Source organism: Bufo bufo, chromosome 2 (assembly GCF_905171765.1).
Source record: "Bufo bufo chromosome 2, aBufBuf1.1, whole genome shotgun sequence".
NCBI lineage: Eukaryota > Metazoa > Chordata > Amphibia > Anura > Bufonidae > Bufo > Bufo bufo.
Genome location: NC_053390.1, coordinates 28,677,247 through 28,685,902, shown reverse-complemented (window position 1 = coordinate 28,685,902; position 8,656 = coordinate 28,677,247). Strand labels below are relative to the sequence as shown.

Here is an 8,656-nt window from a genome sequence, read left to right as displayed (position 1 = left end):
CACAAGGTAAGAGCCGTCATGTGCAGTGTATACACGTGTATATGTACTTTTTATACCATTTTGGGAGGGGAGGTGACAGAAACAGCAAATCCATCATTGTTTTTTTTTTTTTTTTACAAAGTTCACCTCACAGGATAAGTAACGTGATCCTTTATATATATATATATTTACTCCTTTTTTTTTTTTTTTACAGTTGGGGGAGAGAGGGAGCCCCATTCCTTTTTAAACCTCTTACATGCAGCGGTCTCTACTGACCACAGGATCTAAGGGGTTAAACAGCACTGTTCTCAGCTGCTGCAGTCACCTCTGTACTACAGCTGGCACTCGCTGCTGATTACGGCGTCTCAGTTACTGACCTGTTGTCATCGCTCTGCCATAGTAACATAGTAACTTAGTACATAAGGCCGAAAAAAGCCCTCCGTCCATCCAGTTCGGCCTGTTATCCTGCAAGTTGATCCAGAGGAAAGCAAAAAAAACCCTGTGAGGTAGAAGACAATTTTCCTCACTTAAGGGGAAAAAAAATTCCTTCCCGACTCCAATCAGGCAATCAGAATAACTCCCTGGATCAACGACCCCCCTCTAGTAGCTATAGCCTGTAATATTATTACACTCCAGAAATACATCCAGGCCCCTCTTGAATTCCTTTATTGTACTCGCCATCACCACCTCCTCAGGCAGAGAGTTCCATAGTCTCACTGCTCTTACCGTAAAGAATCCTCTTCTATGTTTGTGTACAAACCTTCTTTCCTCCAGACGCAGAGGATGTCCCCTCGTCACAGTCCTGGGGATAAATAGATGACGGGAGAGATCTCTGTACTGACCCCTGATATATTTATACATAGTAATTAGATCTCCCCTCAGTCGTCTTTTTTCTAAACTGAATAACCCTAATTTTGATAATCTTTCAGGGAACTGTAGTCCCCCCATTCCAGTTATTACTTTAGTTTCCCTCCTCTGGACCCTCTCCAGCTCTGCTATGTCTGCCTTGTTCACACAGTACTCCATGTGTGGTCTGACTAGTGATGTGTAAAGTGATAGGACTATGTTCTCGTGTTGGGGGAAGACTTGGCTCCTTCATAAATTCCTGGGAGCGGGTCATCGCAGACACGTATATAATCAGTATCGTAAATAAAAACAGTTATGCAGACAACAATAGGCATTTCTATAATGGGCCTCCGTTCCGTTCCACAAATTGCAGAAGGCACACGGGCGGCATCCGTTTTTTGTTTGAAGGTTTTCTAAGGGATACTATCTTGGGTTACCTCAATGAAAATGAGCAAATAACGCCGTATCAGCATGGCTTGATGAGGGATCGGTCATGTCAAACTATGTGAACAAAATGTCTATGAGGGTAAGTACCTGGCTCAGTGATGGAAAACAGAGGGTGGTTATTAATGGTGCACACTCAGATTGGGTCACTGTCACTAGTGGGGTACCACAGGGGTCAGTACTAGAGGGGTCACTGTCACTAGTGGGGTACCACAGGGGTCAGTACTGGAGGGGTCACTGTCACTAGTGGGGTACCTCAGGGGTCAGTACTAGAGGGGTCACTGTCACTAGTGGGGTACCACAGGGGTCAGTACTAGAGGGGTCACTGTCACTAGTGGGGTACCACAGGGGTCAGTACTAGAGGGGTCACTGTCACTAGTGGGGTACCTCAGGGGTCAGTACTAGAGGGGTCACTGTCACTAGTGGGGTACCTCAGGGGTCAGTACTAGAGGGGTCACTGTCACTAGTGGGGTACCTCAGGGGTCAGTACTAGAGGGGTCACTGTCACTAGTGGGGTACCTCAGGGGTCAGTACTAGAGGGGTCACTGTCACTAGTGGGGTACCTCAGGGGTCAGTACTAGAGGGGTCACTGTCACTAGTGGGGTACCTCAGGGGTCAGTACTAGAGGGGTCACTGTCACTAGTGGGGTACCTCAGGGGTCAGTACTAGAGGGGTCACTGTCACTAGTGGGGTACCTCAGGGGTCACTGTCACTAGTGGGGTACGTTGAAGAGGGAGAAAAAAGAATTAAGGGCAGTATAAAATGATGGAGGAATGGATTAAGGAGCGCCAGGAGAACTATTGGTATATGCCGGGGTGTTGGGGTGGGGTGAGTGATGGTGATGGATTGTTACCGAGGCTGCACCCTAAAGCAGTGTACGTGGGTACACTGCAAGGTAAATACAGGAATTGAAACAAGAAAAAATTGTGCTAGAAACTTGCCCTGAGTGGCCCAGGTGGTGTGTGGGGAGGGCGGGCAATAGCACAGGTGCGCCAAAGTAAAGATGAGATGGATGGGATGGGATGACAGGTGGGTGATCAGGGAGTCTATATGGGGTGATCACCCCCCTGTCATTGATCACCCCCTTGTAAGGCTCTATTCAGACGTCCGTATGATTTTTACGGATCCACTGATACATGGATCGGATCCGCAAAACACATACGGACGTCTGAATGGAGCCTTACAGGGGGGTGATCAATGACAGGGGGGATGATCACCCCATATAGACTCTCTGATCACCCCCCTGTTATTGATCACCCCCCTGTAAGGCTCCATTCAGATGTCCGTATGTGTTTTGCGGATCCGATCCATGTATCCGTGGATCCGTAAAAAACATACGGACGTCAGAATGGAGCCTTACAGGGGGGTGATCAATGACAGGGGGGTGATCACCCCATATAGACTCCCTGATCACCCCCCTGTCATTGATCACCCCCCCCTGTAAGGCTCCATTCAGACATTTTTTTGGCCCAAGTTAGCGGAAATTTTTTATTTTTATTTTTTCTTACAAAGTCTCATATTCCACTAACTTGTGTAAAAAAATAAAATCTCACATGAACTCACCATACCCCTCACGGAATCCAAATGCGTAAAATTATTTAGACATTTTATATTCCAGACTTCTTCTCACGCTTTAGGGCCCCTAGAATGCCAGGGCAGTATAAATACCCCACATGTGACCCCATTTCGGAAAGTAGACACCCCCAGGTATTCCGTGAGGGGCATATTGAGTCCATGAAAGATTGAAATTTTTGTCCCAAGTTAGCGGAAAGGGAGACTTTGTGAGAAAAAACAAAATAAAATCAATTTCCGCTAACTTGTGGCAAAAAAAAAAAAAGTTCTATGAACTCACTATGCCCATCAGCGAATACCTTAGGGTGTCTACTTTCCGAAATGGGGTCATTTGTGGGGTGTTTGTACTGTCTGGCCATTGTAGAACCTCAGGAAACATGACAGGTGCTCAGAAAGTCAGAGCTACTTCAAAAAGCGGAAATTCACATTTTTGTACCATAGTTTGTAAACACTATAACTTTTACCCAAACCATTTTTTTTTTACCCAAACATTTTTTTTTTATCAAAGACATGTAGAACAATAAATTTAGAGAAAAATTTATATATGGATGTCGTTTTTTTTGCAAAATTTTACAACTGAAAGTGAAAAATGTCATTTTTTTGCAAAAAAAAACGGTAAATTTCGATTAATACCAAAAAAAGTAAAAATGTCAGCAGCAATGAAATACCACCAAATGAAAGCTCTATTAGTGAGAAGAAAAGGAGGTAAAATTCATTTGGGTGGTAAGTTGCATGACCGAGCAATAAACCGCTAAAGTTGTGGAGTGCCGATTTGTAAAAAAGGGCCTGGTCACAAAGGGGGTATAAACCTGTGGTCCTTAAGTGGTTAAAAGCATTTTTAGCTTTATATATACAGATTTATATATACTACTCTTATCTATACAGCCTTATAATACAATTTTTACCTTTATCCATCTTTTATCTTGGACTATCATCGTTGTATTTCTTGGATATACTTGGACTATTTTTATATATATTTTTACATTTTTTTCATATTTTGTATACCTTCAAGACTTTTAATGACTTATATTTACTATATTTACTATATATTATTTACTATCGATTATCCTTTATCACTATATCCTGTGTGATTTCTCATTGAATATTAATGCTTATCGAATACATCCATTTATTCTATCGATTATATCTATTTTTCTCTATCGATTTATACTTTTTGACTATATATATTTTCTCACTCAATTTTTTCCCATCGATTATTATATAATTTTTCCCATATAATTTGTTCCATCGACTATACATCGAATATCCACTCCCATCAATTTAAACATCGACTAGACACATCTCTACCTCACTATTCCCTCACCCCCCTTTACACCATCCGGGTGACTATCCCAGCACAACACCCCATCACTGAAAACAATCAACTAATAGTCTTTTAAAACATTCTTATTTTATTTTATTATACAAATAAATATTTTTACAAACAAAACTTTTTTTTAAAAAACAATCAATAATAAATACCCTATAAAAACCAGATATAGAGTGCCTGTCGACTTCTTTACTTCTATCATCTTTATACCTATCAGTGGTTAGGTGAACCTCTCCAGACAAGAGCACCACACCAGGGAGTAATCTGGGAGAGCCACTATTACTTTTGTATAATTCATATGAGCGATCACCTTGGGTAATTGGGTACTACACCAACTAGGTGGTCATACCAATCTGATGGCACGATTATGTAATAGCTATTATATAAATACGTTGGGTGCAGTCTCACTGGTTGATGAAATAAATGAATAAGAACAGATAAACCAATCCATTTTGGCTAATGTGTGTATGTACTGGACCGAGTGTAAGTTATCACTAGTTCATATGAGTGACCACCTTTTATCCGTCATTGGGTACTACAGTCGTGGCCAAAAGTTTTGAGAATTACATAAATATTGGAAATTGGAAAAGTTGCTGCTTAAGTTTTTATAATAGCAATTTGCATATACTCCAGAATGTTATGAAGAGTGATCAGATGAATTGCATAGTCCTCCTTTGCCATGAAAATTAACTTAATCCCAAAAAAAACTTTCCACTGCATTTCATTGCTGTCATTAAAGGACCTGCTGAGATCATTTCAGTAATCGTCTTGTTAACTCAGGTGAGAATGTTGACGAGCACAAGGCTGGAGACCATTATGTCAGGCTGATTGGGTTAAAATGGCAGACTTGACATGTTAAAAGGAGGGGTTGCTTGAAATCATTGTTCTTCCATTGTTAACCATGGTGACCTGCAAAGAAACGCGTGCAGCCATCATTGCGTTGCATAAAAATGGCTTCACAGGCAAGGATATTGTGGCTACTAAGATTGCACCTCAATCAACAATTTATAGGCTCATCAAGAACTTCAAGGAAAGAGGTTAAATTCTAGTTAAGAAGGCTTCAGGGCGTCCAAGAAAGTCCAGCAAGCGCCAGGATCGTCTCCTAAAGAGGATTCAGCTGCGGGATCGGAGTGCCACCAGTGCAGAGCTTGCTCAGGAATGGCAGCAGGCAGGTGTGAGCGCATCTGCACGCACAGTGAGGCGAAGACTTTTGGAAGATGGCCTGGTGTCAAGAAGGCCAGCAAAGAAGCCACTTCTCTCCAAAAAAAACATCAGGGACAGATTGATCTTCTGCAGAAAGTAATGGAGAATGGACTGCTGAGGACTGGGGCAAAGTCATATTCTCCGATGAAGCCTCTTTCCGATTGTTTGGGGCATCTGGAAAAATGCTTGTCTGGAGAAGAAAAGGTGAGCGCTACCATCAGTCCTGTGTCATGCCAACAGTAAAGCATCCTGAGACCATTCATGTGTGGGGTTGCTTCTCATCCAAGGGAGTGGGCTCACTCACAATTTGGCCAAAAACACAGCCATGAATAAAGAATGGTACCAAAACACCCTCCAACAGCAACTTCTTCCAACAATCCAATAACAGTTTGGTGAAGAACAATGCATTTTCCAGCACAATGGAGCACCGTGCCATAAGGCAAAAGTGATAACTAAGTGGCTCGGGGACCAAAACGTTGACATTTTGGGTCCACGGCCTGGAAACTCCCCAGATCTTAATCCCTTTGAGAACTTGTGGTCAATCCTCAAGAGGCGGGTGGACAAACAAAAACCCACTAATTCTGACAAACTCCAAGAAGTGATTATGAAAAAATGGGTTGCTATCAGTCAGGAATTGGCCCAGAAGTTGATTGAGAGCATGTCCAGTCGGATTGCAGAGGTCCTGAAAAAGAAGGGCCAACACTGCAAATACTGACTCTTTGCTTAAATGTCATGTAATTGTCGATAAAAGCCTTTGAAACGTATGAAGTGCGTGTAATTATATTTCACTACATCACAGAAACAACTGAAACAAAGATCTAAAAGCAGTTTAGCAGCAAACTTTGTGAAAACTAATATTTGTGTCATTCTCAAAACTTTTGGCCACAACTGTACACACCCTGGGTGGTCATACCAATCTGATGGTGTGATTATGTAATATGTGTGTAGAAAGGTGTGGTAACTAATAAAAAGAGGGAACTCATGATGAATGGTGCTTGGACTGGGATCGACGGTTCATTAATAGTTGTGTTCTAGACATTCATTAAGGGGAGTAAGGGAATGGAAACAGAAGATCCAGTACATTTCTTTTCGGCATAGTTGTGGGAAAGAGTTGGGGAACCATTCTACAGGAGTCAACCTCAGAAGTGATGCATGGCCGGAGTGGATTTCTGCAAAGTGTCTGGATACACTATGTTTTCTATATTTCTTTGTAATGTTGGAACGGTGGGAATTTATCCGATCCCTCAAATTCTGGGTGGTCCGGCCGACGTATTGAAGTCCGCAGGGGCACTAGAGCATATACACTACATTGGATGTGCCGCAGTCCATGTGGCTCCGAAGTGTGTGTGTTTTTTTTATTTTTTTGTTCCCCCCCCCCCCCCCCCTGTGGTGGTAATCTCAACTTCCTGCAGCCCGTCACTGATTATTGAGCAACATTTGCAGTGTTTGTGCCCGCATTTGAAGGAGCCCCTACTATTAGTGGTGGTGGTGGTATTGGTGGATAAGCTAAGTTTGGGACATGATGGAGCCACCATCTCTTTTAGTGACCTTGCTCTACGAAAGGTTAGGTGTGGTTGGCTGGCCACCGTTCCACCTAAAATGGGGTCCCTCTGTAGGATAAACCAGTGGCGGTTTAGTATTTCCCTAATTTTGTGGTGTGCTGAGTTGTAACGGGTTATGAAATTGTATTTGTATTTATTCTCGTCACCTGTTTCTGATGTTGTAGACGGGTCTTTACTTTTAGATCGTTTTTCCGTTGTTTTCAGACAGTCGGCTTGGTTTTCTTTTTCTATTTTTTAGTTTCAATAGTTTTTTATTTTATCAGCACTATAAAACAAAGGATGTAAAAGCAATAGGTGTGGACGCAGCCACATGACTTATGTGAAGTATATAGACATGTTAGCAGTTAGTGGACGCAGCCACAATTCTTGGTAATAACATGCGCTAGTGGTATAGTAAACGAGTTGGATATAGTAATAATACATCCTAATTATAAGGCAGATGTAGCACTGAAGTATCTTCATAATGTCTGTTTATTCAGCGCCATCATGAAGTGCTTTGAACAATAAAACAGGGCATCACCGTCACTAATTTGGTGACCGCCAACAAAACAAATCATAACTTGAAGGTGTGGAAGGCCACAGAGCAAATAGGTACAATGAGACCTGAGAGGAGAGGGGTGAGAGCAGATGAAAGGAAAAGGGGGAGGGGAAAAAACAAGAGGGAAAGACTTGGGGGCTTCTGGTCGCAATCTTGTCATCTCAACAGACAATCAGGGCAACCTATATTAGGAAGAATAGAGAGCACTACAGGTCCATCCACTCCAGGCCGCTTGCCTAAATTTGATAGGAATAATTGATGAGGGTAAGGAGTGTTCGTATCTACAGGTCTGATTTATCTCCTGTATAACTTCAGAAACAGAAGGAGGAGTTGGATTTTTCCAATGTCTGGTAATAACCAGTTTAGCGCTGAGTAGAATATGACCTGTAATCTGTCTGTGGGGAGAGGGAATCTCATTAATCCCCAAGAACAGCAATGCCAACTCTGGACAAGGGTCCACCCTGTGGTTTATTAGGTTAGAAACAAGTCGAAAGATGTTTTTCCAGTATTCAGTGAGGATAGGGCAGGACCAAAGAATATGGAGCAATGAACCAGCTCCGCCACAATTCCTCCAGCAGTAAGGGGAAGTGGAGGGGTAAATTATATGAAGTCTCTGGGGTGTAAAGTACCAATGAAGAATGGTTTTTAAACCTGCTTCATAGTGGGTTACACATTTAAAGTTTGACACAATGAATCCTATGGCAGCTGTCCAGGATTCATCAGGAAAGGACTTCTTTAGTTCTTTTTCCCATCTATGGATGGGAGAGGATTTAGTGAAGGTAGCTTTATCTCCCAGTAAATCATATAGGTGTCTCGTGGAATGTCGCTTAAATAAAGAAGGAAATTGGAATAGTCGCCAGATGGACAGGTCAATTTGCGGGGGGGATTGTAGAATCTTTGATAAGAAATGTCGGATTCTCAAATATGTATATAATTCAGAATGGGGTAGGGCGAAGGCGCTTTGAAGAGTAGCGAAGGGAAGAAGGGATTGATCTTCTATCATTTGGGAGACAGTGTCAATTCCTCTATCCCGCCATGATGCTAGACTAATGTCTTGTATAGACAATTCAATCGCGTGAGTAGAGGCAATTTTAAAGAATTGTGTCGATGTATCCTTTGATGTATTATGAACTTTAGTCCAAAGAGCACCAGCATGTGATATCGTAAGAAAAGGATGTGCAG

At 42.3% G+C, this 8,656-nt stretch overlaps 1 protein-coding gene across 1 annotated transcript in view; it reads left to right on the top strand.

The window, feature by feature from the left end:
* LOC120990673 (zinc finger protein 585A-like) overlaps positions 1 to 8,656 on the top strand; it is a 1,368,789-nt gene that overhangs the window by 458,919 nt on the left and 901,214 nt on the right. The gene's annotated exons all lie outside the window — the stretch shown is intronic.